The following is an 18,248-nucleotide window of genomic DNA, read 5'->3' on the forward strand; positions in this document are numbered from 1 at the left end:
GCTGCGACGGAACCTGAGGTGAGAACTCGATTGGGATCGGATGAGATCGCTAGCTTAGCAGTTGGTTCAAACGAGATCGATGGCTGGGAGAAGGTGTTGACGGCGCATAGTTCGCGGGACCAAGGGATCAGTCTAGGGTTGGGCGACGAAGAAGAAGAGGAAGATGATAGAGGAGCCATGGTGTGCGATGATGGGGCGAGCGAGGAGAGATTGAGAGAGAGCCAGGGAAGAGAGATAGAGAGAGCGAGGGAGAAAGAGGAGAGTAAGGAGACACGTGTATTAAGGATCAAGTCCTTCCAATCATTCTTGAAGGACTGATCCGTCGTTAGTTAAACCAAAATTTTATTATTATATTTCATTAATCTTAAGGATTAATGCTAAGGATTCCTCACGGACCGCCTTTGCGGATGGTCTTAGCTTCTTAAGCCTAGACCATAAGAGAAACCTGCGTTTTTTAGGGTTAGACATGTGCTTATCTTTGCCTCCACGACGAGACTATTAAGGTTTTGAGATTGCTCTTTCATCTTCTTCTTCATGATACCAAATGATATCAGTTACAGAATAATCCTCGTAAAACCCTCTATTTATCTTCCAAAGCGGTGGAGATTCGACTATAAAAAGGTGAACTTTCCTACTTTGAGAATTATCCTTTGATTCGTTCTAAACTAACCAACAAACTAATATTGTGAGCTGTGGATAACGTTTCAGTCTCCCTCTCCGATTTACAGACGGGCTGCTCCTCCTCCACCATTTAGGTCCGGTTGCTCCGTTTCTAGAGGCCAGGAATGTCCGCTGTGGTGATGCCTTCAAGCTCCACCACTTCGTTCATTGCTCACTAATACAACATTGAAAATTATACTGGTCACAACTGATTTGAATGTCAGAGAAATGTAAGCAGCTTTCTATCTGCTCAAATACTACTTAATTTTAAATTAAACGAGCTCCTGCAACCCACTATTTTATGCTCTTTCTATGTCGATGAAGAAGAAGGCTAAGGTTCTTTAAGTTATTTCTAAAAACTTCAACATATTCTCAAGAACAGGGTTTGGTTGCTGACGATAAACAAGAAAGTCTTGGTAAGAGTTCAACATTGTAAACTAATGATCTCTTATGTAATTTGACTATTTAGTGGTGGATATTGATTGGATTTTGAATTAAGCAGGAAGCAACATAGATTCTTGTTAAGCGATTGGGTCAATTAAAAGCAAAGAAGAAGCTATTGTAGAAACAGAGGAAATAAGAAAATCCAAAAGCTAAAGCCATGAAGATTATGGCTTAAATGGAATCTTATTCAAATGACAGTGATTGTGGCATAGGAAAAGTTGTTGACATGAGCTCTTTCGGAAATAAGGCTACACTGATTCTGTAGTTGTTACATCCATAATCTGAAGTAGAAACCCTTCTTAGATTGTAAGAACACCGATAAAGCATTGATGCTTGCTCTACTGAAACCAGCTGCTGCATCGATAGCCTTTTGCTCAATTGTTAATCTTGGAGAGATATTGAAGAATGTAGAATTAGTTGTAGTTGTTTGATTGCCACTGAAAAGCGTAGAAGTTTGTATTGGAATAAAGTTCAAGAATTAAGGAAGAGTTGTGTTATTGGATGAGTTTCAGAAGGCAATGATGGTCAGGGAAGGGTCTGTTGTGGCTTGCAAGTGCTTGGGGAAGTGATGAGACTGTCAAAATGGTAAAGTACTAAACGAGTCTGATCAGTGATGACTTCTGTTAACACCTTCCAAGGCCATTTGTATTGGAGTTGGGTTGCAGGATGTGGATACTTTATTTTTTCTATATAATACCTTATGGAGTAGAAACCCTTCCTAGCATGTAAGAACACCCATAAAGCATTGAAGCTTTCTCTATATATTATGTTCTCCTCTCTCCCTCTGCACTGTCAACGTCTGTAGTCTGTACCAATTTTTTTCTGTGTTGCTAATGGTATTAAAAAAGTAGAACCTAAGGGTTAACTGGAATTGGTATAACATAGTATTATGTTCTAGACTAACGTGAATTGGTATAATCTGATGGTTTTCTTTAGGTTTCATCATTACGCTTCTTAATATAACACATACAGTAAAAGTAAAATAAATATGAAAAACAAAATTACAGACCGAATATGTTATAATGTTAATCGAACATAGCTATCAGAAGAAAATAAAAACGTATAAGATGTAGTTGACTATATTGGGTAAAAAAACATAGTAATGGCATTCTCCAACGATACAGTCCCTTTGCATTTCCAATATTAGATCATTCCAATAGACATGATTTGTTTGGTGTTTTAGTACCAACACCTGCAAATTGTAATGGGTCTTTCTTTGTTATGACCGGGATTGAAGAAAATCATTTGTGTGACCAAAGCTATCATCAATGGCTTTCTGTGGCAATATCCTACTATTTTTTATCAAGTTATTTTTTATAAAATTAATCTTAGAAGATTTGAAAAATCTGGTATGACTATAAATAGAAATCACGTTCTTTCTAGGGTGATCATCCGATTCGGAAAACATGAAAGTCAAAAGAATAAAAAGTGTTTTCTTCTTTTTTTGACTTTTGTCTAGAGAGTTTGGTTCTGTGTTCTTAAAATAATCATTTTTAAAGTGAATAAAATACATCACTTTATCATATAATTTATACTAGATTCTAAAACACAAGTAAGACTAGAATCTTAACACTCGCCTTACACAATAGAAAATTTCCATAAATTGTAATTGTTGTCATGATTCTACGGTTTATTACGTTAACCGACACAAACCAAACTTAATACACTTAATTTGTTATTATTTTATGGTCCACTTGCTAATTCAATGCATAAAATAATTTATATTAGCTAATATTCTTGCTTCAACAAATTTTAAAAAAAAACTAAAATAACCTCTAAAAATAAATACTACTAGCATATACAAATCATATAAATCAGAGGCCACGGCAATAGTCCAATTACAAAGCTCATGTTATTTCCACTAATGCATTCACATATATAACAAAAATCACATTCCATATATGTATAAAACACACACAGTTAATTGAAAAGTATAGCCACCTACAAAAGCTCAAAGACAATTCAAAGCACATGATCTTCATTCTTAACCATCCATCCAGTGATTTGAACTTGATACAAACAAACCAACTACAACAATGTCAATTGCCATATTAACAATCATATATATCTTTTTTTGTAAAAAAAAATTTAACATATATGATAAACTATATTTCAAATGACAACATGCTCATGTTACCTCCTCTTAATGATCATGTTTATATATGTAAAACAGTGTTCCCGCGTAAACAAAATTGATAACTATCAGATTAGATTCCTTCCCTCATGTTACCTCCTGTTACTTTATGTAAATATATATAATATTACATAAATAATTATATAATTAATTATTATATTTTAACTAAAATAAAATTCTAACAAAAACCTACTGTAAAACTAAATTTAGTAAAAAAAAAGTATAACATAATCCAGTAATATATATATAATTAAATTAAATAAAAATATATGAATCTATTTACAAATTTGTTTCTTTTCTACTATCAAAAATGAAAAAAAATAATCTCACTCATTTGTTTTGGTCATGCAACCCCGGAAAATCACAAGAAATGATGTAAAACCACATCTAATTATTAATTTATAATTAAAACATAAATTACTAAACAAAAGAAAATCATTTAAACCTCTTAACAAAATAATATCATCATACTTAATAAAAATAATAAGTTGTATTTATTTTTGAAAAAATCAAAGCCAATTTGGTTTATTTAGAAAATTATCTTCTAAAAAATAATATGTAGTATTTATTTTATAATAGCATAGCCTATTATTCAGATAACATGATTTATTTAGTGTTCAAATCCAATATCATATAAAATTATGTATATTTTTAAATAATAACAACTAATATTAAATATTTACTCTGATTGCTTAAATTATTTATTGATCGGCTTCCCGCCCGTAGGGCGGACCTACCCTAGTATCTTCTTTATATATAAAAAAGAGTGATCTCTCTCCTGGTTAAGTCACCTCAGCATCCATGTCACAAATTCGAGCTTTAAGGAGCTGACACATGTCTATTTACCGAAAACACATCGTTTTAAAGATTTTTCAAAAATGTTTTGAAAATAATGAACTTGTGAACAAAATAGTATTTTGAGATTGATTCTGATTTGAAAAAGTGTTTATAACCTCTTATAAAGGAAACTATGCAACTATAAATAATCTATAAAATATTTTCAAATTTTATGGATTATATTTCAGAAGTTTTAAAATCATGATAAATAGTTTCATAAATCTTAATAAATGGTTTTATAACTCAATAAAATAATTTGTTATCTATTAATTTATAAACTTAAAACTGATTTACGAATTTTATAAATTATTTTTATGATTATTTGATATTTAATTTTAAATAAGTTACAAATCTGTTAACCTTCATAAATGTTTTCTAAGATCCTATTAATGATGAGTAATTCTTCATGATAAATGGTTTTATAAATCTTTGTAACATCTTTAATAGATATTTTTATATTTATTTGTAAACTCTAGTTAATGATACTAATCATTATTGATAATTTAAAACCTTAAAATGATTACCAATTTTTTTATATAATTATAAATTATTATATATCTTTTATAGACCATTAGAAATGAATCAATATAAATGACTTTAATTTTTTCCAAAATATATATATCAATCACCACAGATGATTTTAAACTAATGTAAATAATTTATAAGCTCGTTATATGATGCATAAATAGTTATTATATTTTTTTAATTAAAATTATATGTTTTATATATGTATATTATGACTTATATAGGAAAATAAAACTTTTTACGCGTGTCTATGAATTTATAATAGAAAAGTAAAGCTAGTATATTAGTTTTATTAACTTTTTTAATGACATGCTTCATATAATTTATAAATAAATTATTAGTGAAAAAAATAAAAGATGAGGTATTATATAGAATTTCTATAATTGCTACCATTATTTACTATAAATAATTATTCATAAGATTATAAAAAAAATTTGGCAACTAACATTAATTGGTTTTAGGATTTCCTTTTTTTGATTTGATTAAAATAAATAGAAACCAAAAATCATAGACCAATGAAATTATAAGGATTCTTTTCAAACTCTTTATATAAATGACACCTCAAAAGAAATCACTAAAGTGACTTCTCAATTAATATATAAGAGGATTTAAATAAATAAAAACTAAAAATCATTGACCAATAAAATTATAAGATTTTTTTTTTTTCAAAATGCTTGTATGAGTGACACGTAATATATAGGAGGATCTTTTAAAATATAAAAATATTTTAATCATTTTCAAAAGTGATAACTTATCTATTATAACTCATTGTCATTGGAAAATGATGAATGTTTTTTAAAATTATATATTTGACTGTTTTGCATTCATTTGAAACATTTTTGAATATATATATATATATAGAGTGAATGAGTGAGTTTACTTATTATTATTAGGTTTACATTAATTACTTTTCTGGAATCTTTGATTTATTGTATTCACTATAAATATAAATATATTAAAAACCATTTTCTAATTGTTTTCGTAGTATCATATGTTTCAAAATGTATATTATCAATTTATATAATGTAATCTATGATATTTAATTGTTTCTATAAATAAATTATATTAATTCATCTTTATTTAAGATATTTAACTGTATGCATGGAAACATATATTAGATTAGGTAATTCAATGGTTAGTTTCCTTTTAAAAACTTTAATTAAATAAATAAAAAATTGAAAATCATCTACCAATCAAATTATAACAATTAATTGGAAAGTTCTCCTATAAACGACACGTCAACAGAAATCACTTAAGTGACTTTTCAATTCATATATAGAGGGATTTAATTTTCAATAAGTTACAAATCTGATAACCTTCATAAATGTTTTCTAAACTCCTATTAATGATGATAAATTCTTCATGATAAATGGTTTTATAAATATTTGTAACATTTTTAATAGATATTTATATATTGATTTGTAAACTCTTGTTAATGATACTAATCATTATTGATAATTTAAAACCTTAAAATTATTACTAATTTTTTTATATAATTATAAATTATTATATATCTTTTACAGACCATTAGAAATGAATCAATATAAATGACTTTCATTTTTTGCAAAATATATATCAATTACCACAAATGATTTTAAACTAATGTAAATAATTTATAAGCTCGTTATATGATGAATAAATAGTTATTATAATATTTTTATTAAAATTATATGTTTTATATATGTATATTATGACTCATATAGGAAAATAAAATTTTTTACGCATGTCTATAGTAGAAAAGTAAAGCTAGTATATTAATTTTATCTTTTTTTAATGACATGCTTTATATAATTTATAAATAAATTATTAGTGAAAAAAAATAAATGATGAGATATTATATAGAATTTCTATAATTGCTACCATTAGTTACTATAAATAAGATTATAATTTTTTTTTGGCAACTAACATAAATTGGTTTTAGGATTACATTTTTTAGATTTGATTAAAATAAGTAGAAATAAAAAATCATTGACCAATTAAATTATAAGGATTTTTTTCAAACTCTCTATACAAGTGACACCTCAGCAAAAATCGCTAAAGTGACTTATCAATTAATATATAGGAGGATTCTAATTGTTACGGGCTCTGCTATATATGTTTTTGGGCTTATGTTTGGATGTGGAGACCAGCCCATAAGATAGAAACTAGCTTCTTCTTCGATAGTAGGGTTCATTTTATTCTTCGATCCGTGAGCATATTCACCACTAACAATGGAGTTTCTGGAAGATGCGTGAGTTGAGTGGTCTTGAAGATTTTCTGTTAGAAGATTCGATTGCGTCTTTACGGCTTCGTTTCTTATCCTTCGAAACGTTAGAAGTTATTAATCCATCGCTTTAACAAACCTCTTAATACCATCAACCCACGTCAACCAATCTGACATTGAATGCATCTTATCTCTATGTAAGTCGTTCTCTCTGCACCTATAAAAGTTAAGCCCTCTTTCCTTGAACATCATCATCTCAACTTGTGAAAACGACGAAGCAATCTTACTTTCTCTAAAATGGCTTCCTCATCAATCCTTCTTTCTGATCTGATGTTTGGCTGATGTTCTTCCACTGTTGATGTTAGATTACTCAGATTCTGGGAAGCCTGGAACGTCAAACGCGGTGGCGAGTTATGCTCTTCAAAGGTAATTATGTTCTTAAACTCATGTTCATAGTGTTCATCTGTTCATAAATTCATGTTCTTAGTGTTTTTAAACTCATGTTCATAGTGTTCTTAAATTGAACATTATGAAACTGTTATATTCGGATCTCAGTTAACAATCTTCTGAAAGATTAATTTAGAAACCGTTTGTGATTCTGTTCTTTAGCTCATGTTCATAGTGTTCTTCTCTTCTAAAACTCATGTTCATACTGTTCTCTTGATGTTAAATTCATGTTCATATTGTTCTGAAACTCAACATTATCAAGCTGTTATATTCGGATTTGTATTGAAATCTTTTGAATGATTAATGCAGACTTAATATAAACGTGTAAAAAATGTTTTTGCGTAACAGGAACTATATCCACCTCAGCTGAAGAGGAAAAATGGAGTAGTCTTCTCGAGATCATGGAAGCTATTGTTGACCAATCACCACCCACTCTTCTTCCTTCAGAAAGTTTCTCCTATGAGTTATATCTTCATTCATCTCCACATGGTAATAATATATTTTTTCATTCATTCATCTCCCCGGAGTAGTTACTAATTTCAAGATATTCTACTACTCTACACTCTCTTTCAGTTTGCAAAAGGACCCAGTCGAAGCTCTGCAAAGGAACTAATGGTGTGTCTTATATAGAAATCCCTATTACATCCTTTTCTATCCAATTCAAATGTTGAAATTACCAACTTTGAAAAACATCTCAGGAACTTTCTTTCTTGAAGAAATACGACGACAACTTCTAGCGTCATACTTCATAGATGCATGGTCTCTGGTTGCAACGCTTAAGAATCTGTCTGGTTAGTTCTCCGTTTAAACTCCAGGAAGATATCATATCATCATCATCTGGTTGTTACTATTATCATCTGAGGTTTCTTTGTTTTAAACCACCAGTAAAAAAAAATATCTTGATCATATAGATTTGTGCTAATCATGTATTGCAAGATTATAGGATTTATTAGCAACATAACACTGATTGGTGAGTTATATTTTTAACTGAGATTTCAAGATTCATCATCTTTAGTGTTTTGTCATCATCTGGTGTAGCTTCTAACTCAATGGAATCAGAGCTTAAATACACTTTAGCTTGTGATGGGACTTTGGAGAGGAGGTAGACGTTCACCTCATGCACAGTATTATTTGTAGGTGTCAAGACATCTCTCTCTTGTAAGTACTACTTGCTTCGATAGTTCTGGAGGAAGTTAGGATATGCAGCATCTGCTAATGCTTCATGTGGAGTTTCAGAGTTAGATATCAGTCATAAATTCACTAAATATCATTCTGATTTCTTTTACAGAAACTAACCACACCATTTCTCTGCACTGCTGACTTGGAACACCTCATGACTCACAGTGACAGCAACCAGCGTATATACAGGGCCGCGGAGACACATAGGGTTAGCATCAATCTGGATACGTTCTTCTGCTATCTCTGGTCCGATTTTTTTTTTTTTTTAAATTGACTAAATCACTTTCATCGCAGGAACAACAGTCAATCTGATGTCCAACCCTTTTGAGCTTATACGAAGACGTCGTTTTCAGAAATACAAATACTAATAGTTTGAGACCCTTGACTCTGTTATTTAATAATTGGTTTAAAATACAGAGTCCCTAATATGTATTTAATGTGTCCCAGTGATTCAATATATCCATGGAATGTATCGTACTACTTTATTTACGCAGAAAATAAAATAAATATATTTCAAATAAATTAACACAACTGATGTGTGACATAACCTCGTAAAATATAATCCATACAACATAAACTAATCAAACATACTTATAAATGAAAAATTTAAAAGTAGTATTAAAAAAATGACTGTACATCCATAATATTGTTAAGTAGAAATAGTCATTCGTATATTCCAATGGAAAACAATATATATATATTAATAAAAAATTTAATAAGGTGCCCAGCATGTCGAGATACGATACTTTTAATTTTCGGTTTACATGAATAATAGCTAATTGACCTAATAATAGATTTTACTCATATATATTTATTTAATCTATAATTACAAGTTCGTTTCTTTCCTCATGAGATTCTTTAGATTCATCCAACTCAAGAAAATTACCAAAAATGATGTGATGGCACCATAAAAAAAAAAAAATCAAAACTACATATCAAGACATCATGATATATTTAGTCTTCAAATACAATAACATGTGCATAATTTAATTAATATATATATTTTTAAATATAACGATTTATATTAAATATTTACTCTAACTATCTATCTTATTATAACATAAACATTATGTTGGACCTCACCCTTATTTTGTAAGTTTTTAAATTAAATACACATTCCAACTTTATAGTTAAACTTACATTAAATCACTAATATTCATTTTTTATAATACAATCCATGTTTCCAAACAATTTTTTATACTACTATTCATGTTTCCAAACAAGATTAAATGGAAAAATTAAAATAATTTATAAAACAACGAAAATACATATAATCTTTTGGATTAAATGATGACAAATTATGAAACTATAAAAATTTAAATCAAATTATATTACATATTGGTCATCCATCGTTTCAATCGGTTAGTCTCGGGTTTTAGTGATTTTCTTAAATATGAATATTTTAAAAACCTAAATTGAATTATCGAATCACCGGATTAGCCGGTCTGACCGTGGGTTCGGGTCAAATTTAAAAACACTGATTTAAATAATACAAAACTTCTTACAAATTAATAAAATATTTATTAAGATATTTGGCTTAAATTATTTTCAAATTATCATCCCGTCCGTAGGGCGGGCCGGCCCTAGTATTATCTATATATATATAAATATGTTTGCTTCTCTCCTATGCTGCCACCTAGGATGCCACGTCAGAAAGTCATGCATTCTGGAGCTGACACGTGTTCAGATAAGTAAAACTCTGCGTTTCATTTAGTCGAGTTATGTTTCGTTTGTTCACATGTTAATGGGCTTCTAAACATTTAATTGGCCCAACGGAGATTGGTTGTCTTCCCCGATGACGTGACCAAAAATTAAGGCCCGTGTCCTCTTCGATCTACACCAGCTATGGAGGAGATGTGATGAATTGAGTGAATCAAATCGACGGGTGTTAAAAAAAAAAGTGAATCAAATCGACGTGAAAAACCTCCGTGCCAAGCTTTAATTGCGTCTTTTCGTCTTCTGTTGTAATATTCCAAAGCGTTATGGAACAACCTTCATAAATGCTTCCATGATTTCTCATTCATTGTATCTCGCTTTATCATTTTTTCCTAACAATGAATCTCCACCTATAAAAAGGTAAAGCTTCATCTCTTGAAAATCATCCTCACAAATCCAATAGCATTCGATATTTTCTCATTATAATAGTTAACTCCTCTGTTCGACTTGCTGATCTGAATTATGGGTTGTTCTTCCACCTTAGAGGTGAGGTTGCTCAGTTTCTGGGAAATTGACATGTTTTTTATTGATTCTAAGATATTTTGTTTTTAAAACATATCTTAGTATTGAAATAATTTGTCTTTACGAAGAAGGTTGTATAATCTCAAAAAAAATTTGTAAAATTGTATCCTAGTGAGGGACTCTTTGATAACAACAAAGTGTCTTTACGAAGTCAAAAATAGAAGGACATACATATCCCTCAGTTATGTCATCGATATGGTAAATGTGCTGAAGGAACCATGACAGAGGAAGATGTTGTCTTGAGAGAAAGTTCAAACAAAAAATATGGCATGAAGAAGTATAAAAGTTTCCCGTTTCCTAAATCTGAGGAACATGTCCTCATAAACCAAAGTGGTCATCAGAAGAGTTAAAAGTTTTTTTTTCTGGTTTCTTAATCTAAGATATGTTATTTGTTTTTGTTTTTGGAACTGTAGAATGCTATATCTTATGTGGAAGGGAAAAATAAATACTATGGAACTAAAGTAACTATAAATGTGTGGAAGCCAAAGATACAACAGCAGTACGAGTTCACCTTCTCGCAGATATGGCTTCTCAGTGACTTATTCAGAAAGTATCTTAACATCATAGAAGCTGGTTGGCAGGTACACTCAGTTAACTTCTAGGGAGCGTGAATTTGATTTTCATTATCTTTTTTGTATAATGATTTGTGTGTTTTATTACAGATTAGCCGGATTTATATGGTGACAAACTGACAACAATACAAAGGCTCTTTACTTACTAGACTGTATGTTCTTTAGAAAAAAAAATTATGTTAATGTTTTTAAAAATTTGAAGCTTCTTAAAATAAATATAGTATTATATTTATAAACTTTATATTTTTACTATGTCAAATTGAAATAGAAATAATAAGAATATTTCTATTATTACATTTTCTTAATTATTTTTGTTAATATTGTATTATTTAACGATAGAGAATAATGAAAGTTGTTGTCATTTTAATTCAAATCAAAAATATTTATTAACAATAACAATATGATCTCAGAATTATTTCTATTATTTTTTGTTTATAATATTATTTTCAATACATAAAAATTTTAAATGTTTTATAAGTTAATATAAATTCATGTAAAATAATTTTTATAATGTGTCTGTGACGTTTAGTATGTTTGATTCACAAGCTCTGGCATTTCACAACCACCTGGACGGCTTCCGAGGTGATCCAAGAGTTGCTGTAGCAACAAGCATAAATCCTAAGATTATAGGAGCTACTCTGTGGCTTATTCTCTGTTTCGGATAACTGAATACGACTCTAATGCTTCTTGGAACTCTCAACAATCATTATTTTTCAGACCGTCTGTTCTTAAAATGACACATCTGGAACAGAAATCTATGTCGACAAGGAAACTAATTCTGGGCAAACTGACCTTTACAAGTAAGTATATTGGTTGTTCTCCCATTATTACGTCAGCAATCGGTTTGTTATTTTACTTATCCAAAACACACCCTCCCGCAGAAGCATCTTCCAAGGTGGTCAAGAAAATATGTTTCGCATAGGCAAAGCTAATGAAGTATCTGGACCTGATATTTGCTATTTGAATAATGCTTTTGCATCAAAGTTTTTTTTTTGTTTTAAAATACATTTGGGATTTGCAAGAGTTTTTCGTTTTAAACCATCTGATAAATTCTGCTTAAGTTAAACGTTTGTATGAGTGATTTAAGTTTATGCAAACAATTCTACTTCATATCAAACGTTTTAGATGTGAAATAATAAAATGGTCAGATGATTCTTCGAGAAAAAAACCCAGTATCTAGGAAAGTATATTTCGATGTTGTTAGTGAGATATATCTCTGCCGCTGAAGACAATTAAATCTAGACAGAACATCTGTTGCTTGATAAAGGAATAAATCATAGCTTTCTTGTTTAACCTGTCATTAAATCCCTTATATATTAAAAAAGAAGCATTGACTTTAATGCATTCACACTACCGTTGCCACGTGGCGTTCTCATAATAACTTAAAGAAAATTTTGCTGACGTGTCGCTTTCATAGAGCTTCCAAAAAAATTGTTTCCTTTTATTTTTACAACTTAGGACATTACGTAAACTCTCAAAACGTGTTTGCTTCGTTAGGACCTTACGTGAACTCATCATCCCCTCTCGAAAGATGTGGTCTTTCTCTCCGGAGACACGATCGGGGAGTGGGTTACGTCGTATCTGAAGTCGGTTCTGACTTTGGAGACGAGATGGCATGAGACGGAGGAGGAGTCCATGACGTTGGAGATGAAAGAGGGCGCGCCGAGGGCTTCGGCTACGATGGATCCATTTTGGATCAGGACGTCGTGGCAGTAGTTTCCAGTGATGAGTACTCGGCGGTTGGGAATTGGATGCGACGATGGAGCAGAGGATCACGGAGATGGTGAGCTAAAGAAGGTAGTGAAAGTGAAAAGCAGAGTCATGGAGGAAGAAGAAGAGACAAAAGCTTATACGTAACTACTTCAGATTCGTTCGTTCTCTCTGTTTTTATGATATGTGTCGCGCGAAAGATGACGCGCACCATCACCTAAAACCAGTTTTTAAAAGAAAAAGACTTTCCAAGTTTGCATATTAAAAAAAACGAGTACGAGTTTTCTAATGGCGTATCAATCTCTCAAGGTTTTGGTGAGTTTCCATAGTGATAAAGTTCATGAGAAGCAAATTGGAGACGCAAAGCAGGCTCAAAGTTACTTTTTCCACAAGAACAGTCAAGGCTTTGGCTGAAGTAGAGGCTTTTGCCCTTGAAGCTGAAGAGCTCAAGTTTGTAGCAAGTCAGTTTAGGAGACTTCATAGCCGACAGGTTGAACAGACTTTTAGGCTTTACTCTCAGCAATGGAGAACTTGGGCTTCTTCCTTCATCGAAGCTGCTTGGAACATTTAAGAAGGAAAACCGCTGAGCTGAGATGAATTAAAGAAGAGGAAGACGAGATGGGTTATGAAGATGAGTATGATGATGCTGAGGAAGAAGACGACATGACTCCAGTGTTTACAAGTCTTCTTCTAGACTAAGGAGCACATAGAGTTCAAAGAGGTTGTTGAATCTGTAAAAGCCTCCAGAACCTGATTTTGATGCTGAATAATAACTCTTGTGTAGAGGAAAACATCAGAGCAGGGACTACATAGTAATTGATTTATACACATAAATGCTATATATACAACGTGTTTCACAAAATTTTAAGAGTATCTACGAGAGCCAATGATCCTTCAAAGACCTGCATTGTATTTTTAGCAGTTCTTACGTCTATATCTGATATACTTCCAGTCTTGAAGCAATAATGACACGGTTACTCCTCTCTTCTGCGTCTGGTACAAGGAGATTCGCTATCTCTTTTGAACAGAACAACCCAATACTGAAAGAAGGAGAAACAACTTTTGGCAGGCAGAGACGTTCTTTATCCATAGCCTAGAAAGAAGAATCAAACAGTGTCACTGCATATGATCCTAGACCAGATTTGGTTGATGTTGGCCATTTTGTTTATCGTTTATGTTTTTGTATATCCATGCACGTAAGAGGAACGTGTTTCTCACCATAATATGTATATAATAATTTATTTATTTTTAGGTGAATAGGAACAATGGATCCATTTACTTCTTGATAGTATTATGGTTTATAATGTAAGTTCATATAAAAACATGTTAATTAAGCTGATAAAATTGACGGGTTTACACAGACCGAATTAAACCGAGAGTGTGGGTTTTGAATAACAATTACATTTGGTATTTACACATAAGAAGAATGTTTTGAAAATATTTATTGTGGTGAATGATTGTGAAGGTAAATTTATGATATTAATTGGTATATATTTCGAAGTTTTATTTTATGGAAATATTTATATTAATGAGTGACTGTCAAGGTAAATATATATGCCGCTTAATGTTATATTTTTTGAAGATATTATTGATATCAAATTAGGTATATTCAACCTATATAAGTCTCGCGTCTCCCATTCGTTCTATTCATTCTCTAAACCCTGAAACCTTAAAAACTATTTTGCAAGAATAGTGGCTGCCATAACTGTTGTGTCTGATTTGAAATCATTTAAGTCGATGAGATAATTAGGGTGAAGATCATCGTTTGTGAAATCAGTATTTTGCTGTTGGTGGCCTAACGATTGAGATGATTTTAATCGACTCTAACATGAGTGTCCCTTAAACTATCTCTTACTAAATTATATAAACTGAAATGCTTTCGTTTTCGTCTTCTTATATAGACTCAGAACTGGAAACTGAATAAAAAGAAAGATAAGTTTGGGTTTAAGAAAGTGAGATTATGAGCAACGTGTTAAAAAATGATGTATTAGTAAAATCTGAAGATTATCCCCACACCATAACATTAGGCTAAGCTTAGTCAAAAACCAAGGCTCTTTTACTCTTAAGTTTTAATTATTGGATGTATATGAAAAATGGAGATCTAAGAAGATAATGATTAAATTAGTCAAATAATACAAAAACAAAATCTAGATAGAGACATTGAGAGTGTGATGCTAATTTAAGAAAAAATAATCATAAATTAAAGGTGTTTATTATCAAACAAAGTATCAGAGGAGGACGCGTGTGCATAAAATAATTATATATATACATATATTTAATGAAAATGCATAGCCTAAATTGTTACAAATGGTGAACATTAATAGGGTTTAGTAAATAACAATATCTAACAAAAAAAATATAAATATAACCATAGAAATATATATTAATGATAAAAAATAAATTTGAATAGACAAAACACATAAACAGTTAAAATTAGTAATAATTTAATAGATTTTGCTTCTAATGTCGCTGCTCCTATTGCAATCACAACTGTTTCACTCTCACAAGGTGCACTGTTTCACTCTCACAAAGTGCACAATCTGATAAGGCAAAACCAGTCACTCCAACCAATACTGCATTTGACTATTTTTCGACATCGCTACTTTTGCCTTACCACCACAATGCTAGTACATATTCTGGCGCAAAAATCAAATCTAGTTGAGTAACTTCTTTAGAAATGTCAATGCAAGAAAAAAAATCTAAAAAAGATCAGTAAATTTGAAATACATTTTTTTAAAGTTAGGGTCGACTCTGCGTGTATATGTATATTAGCTGGTATATGATCAGGGTTGGAAGTGTTTGATCTCATTATTTGTGTCTGGTTTAGAAGAACAAAAGGGTAGATACGTGGGAAATCAATAATTATAATCTGGATCAGAAATTTGAGTACTTTGGAATTTGGGTTCTGTGCTCGATCTCTATTGTTTTGTTTGTTTTGTATGTAATGTGTGTAAACGTAACTGCAAAACAACATCCTATATAAAACAGGATTTCGCAAATTCACATATGTACAGCCATAATAATACAACTGATCACTGAAAGATAAAAATCATACAGCACTTAAAATATATCAGACCTTTTAGAAATCGGTCACCAATAAAATAAATAGTGTTAGATTTCATCGAATTTTTTTTCATATAAACTAGGGGTGAGACAGTTTTTAGAAGCATATGTGATGCAATGTGTTTCGTTTAGATCATTAACTTTCTGATTTATATCGGTCCCACAGCCTTTGGAGATAAAGATCCTACATTCGGAAATATGAAAAAAACTTAACTAGAAATCTAGTACTGTTTAAATGTTTTACGCTGGAAGTCTATGATAAACTCAAATCTATATTATAATAGATCATTTTTTTCTCACTTTTAAGGCTGTCCACCTCAGCATTATGTGGATCCCACTTATAATCTAAACATTACGATAAACGGAATTTGTATCGTCGTCAACTTAACTAATATTTATTAACCCTCTTTCTCTCACCGCTGTTGATCATCTCCTCTCTGTCCTCGATCCGCTTCTCTCATGGGGCCATAGACGCACACTGCGACACTGGTCCCTGGTCTCAACTTCACCTGCCTCCGTCTCCATGGACGGATCGAAGGAAATGTCAACGAGCTCTGTGCTCAACTCGAGAAATCTAGGCCGATAAAAGTTGAATCTGGAAATTCCAACAAGAAGAAGAGAAGATCTGATTACGATTCGCCCCATGCTGCTCCTGTACGAAGAAGGTACATTGATATGAACGATGATACTGACGGAGGAGAAGACCGAATTGGGGTGTTCAGGAGAAAGCTATCTGATGATTTTGATAGAATCGTTGGAGAGATGACAACCAAAGCCAATAAGAAATCAATTAAATCTGGTTTACTGCTAACATCTAATTTTTGAACGTTTTGTTTATTCAGATTTATAGCTCTATGAGATTTTCTACGAACATAGAAAGTGAACAGGAACACAAGATTTGGGATCAGTGGAGAATCTTCAGATCTTTGTAAGCTATTATTGAATGGTGGGGTTTCTGTGTATATCGTAATGACCAAATAAATCTTTTACGTAATATAAAAGTCAACTATTCCTAGGATCAGTGTTGTTTTCTGCCGAGTAGTAAACCAGAAGATAACTATTCCTACTCATTTTTTCATGTATTTCATAGCTGAAGCGAGAGAAGAGATGAGCAGCTGATTATAAAAAGGTTATTGCTTGCAGGAAAGATGTGCTGCAGTGGACACTGTTTCTCTTGTGGCTCGAATACTGCATAAATCAAAGGCTCTTCTTCAATCCATGCTTATGTCAAGAAATGGCTCTTTGGTTGAAGACTTCTTTGGTCAACTGGTATGTGATGCTTTCAGTTTTGATTCCTTATAAGCTATTGCCTTATGTAGCTGTGCTATTGACAAAATTACATACAGTCTGCTTATAGATAGATCTCTGTAGCATCCAATAGTCTTTTGCCTCTTTAAAAATGATGGATTCTGAAGGATGATCATAAGTAGTTTCATTGCATTCCTTTGTTATAGATTTCTTAAGTATATATTAGTCAAGAACTGTTTATATACGGTATGAGTGTCATATTTGAAAGAGTTGCATTAAGTGGATTGATTCATCAGGTTGGTTCCGTACCTGATCTGACAGAGCACTTACACATGAGAACTGCGAGGATCCTGCGGCATGTTAATGGGTAAATTGCCAATCTACTTAAGAAATTTATTAGATGTCTGTGACAAAAAAAAAGTTATTAGATGGATTCAATCTCTATCCTCCCTTTTGTGCCTTTTATTCTTATTCTTACTGGCCTCTGGATTTAAAAAAAAACTGTTATATAACTTTTTAACTCAATCGCTATGTTAAAGTCAAGCCTTGGTTTTGTATGATATATGTTCTCATTGGAGTATGTCGACCGGATTGCTAACTGATAGAGAGCGGAAGCCGTATGAGTCAAAGATCTAGGGTTTGATCTCGAACTCGCGTAACTTGTGAACGAAGGTATCTTCGAAGACAAGATGAAGGATGCGAATACTCTTCGCAGTGCTTGTTAAAAGCTCTTAGGGGCGCGAATACTCTTCGCAGTGCTTGTGAAAGCTCTTTAAAATAAACTCAGAAATCTTATTCAATTAATCGTGTCTCTTTTTCAAAGACTAAAGCCGCTATTTATAAGGCTGATATAGTTAAAACCCTAAGCTATAAAGGAAAGTTTATAATTAGCTAATCCTAGTAATAAAAGGAAACTTAGAACACACGTAAAGCCCAAAAGAAGAAAGGCCACGATACTGGCGGTGAAAGAGATAATGCGCTGCATCAA

General features: G+C 31.5%; 3 long non-coding RNA genes across 10 annotated transcripts; all 3 read left to right on the forward strand.

Annotated features, from left to right (window-relative positions):
* The first annotated feature begins 394 nt into the window (after positions 1 to 394).
* Positions 395 to 1,921, forward strand: LOC106309816. Of its 3 annotated transcripts, none has more exons than XR_001263620.1 (4): positions 395 to 621; positions 709 to 890; positions 985 to 1,076; positions 1,163 to 1,919. It is a non-coding gene; the product is annotated as an uncharacterized LOC106309816 (long non-coding RNA). The 3 variants fall into 3 exon arrangements; XR_001263619.1 differs by having other exon boundaries at positions 988 to 1,076; XR_001263618.1 differs by having other exon boundaries at positions 709 to 1,076; positions 1,163 to 1,921.
* A 4,842-nt stretch (positions 1,922 to 6,763) lies between these two features.
* LOC106310188 lies at positions 6,764 to 8,943 on the forward strand. Of its 4 annotated transcripts, none has more exons than XR_001263705.1 (8): positions 6,764 to 7,000; positions 7,169 to 7,229; positions 7,599 to 7,739; positions 7,824 to 7,865; positions 7,949 to 8,041; positions 8,289 to 8,408; positions 8,539 to 8,637; positions 8,733 to 8,943. It is a non-coding gene; the product is annotated as an uncharacterized LOC106310188 (long non-coding RNA). The 4 variants fall into 4 exon arrangements; XR_001263706.1 differs by having other exon boundaries at positions 8,289 to 8,383; positions 8,724 to 8,943; XR_001263703.1 differs by having other exon boundaries at positions 6,766 to 7,000; positions 8,724 to 8,942.
* A 7,468-nt stretch (positions 8,944 to 16,411) lies between these two features.
* Positions 16,412 to 18,240, forward strand: LOC106311231. 3 transcript variants are annotated; one of them, XR_001263961.1, is made up of 4 exons: positions 16,412 to 16,958; positions 17,156 to 17,281; positions 17,557 to 17,627; positions 17,839 to 18,240. It is a non-coding gene; the product is annotated as an uncharacterized LOC106311231 (long non-coding RNA). The 3 variants fall into 3 exon arrangements; XR_001263962.1 differs by having other exon boundaries at positions 16,412 to 16,677; positions 16,855 to 16,958; positions 17,557 to 18,240; XR_001263960.1 differs by having other exon boundaries at positions 17,557 to 18,240.
* The last annotated feature ends 8 nt before the right edge of the window (positions 18,241 to 18,248 follow it).

Source organism: Brassica oleracea, chromosome C8 (genome assembly GCF_000695525.1).
Source record: "Brassica oleracea var. oleracea cultivar TO1000 chromosome C8, BOL, whole genome shotgun sequence".
NCBI classification, from domain to species: Eukaryota; Viridiplantae; Streptophyta; class Magnoliopsida; order Brassicales; family Brassicaceae; genus Brassica; species Brassica oleracea.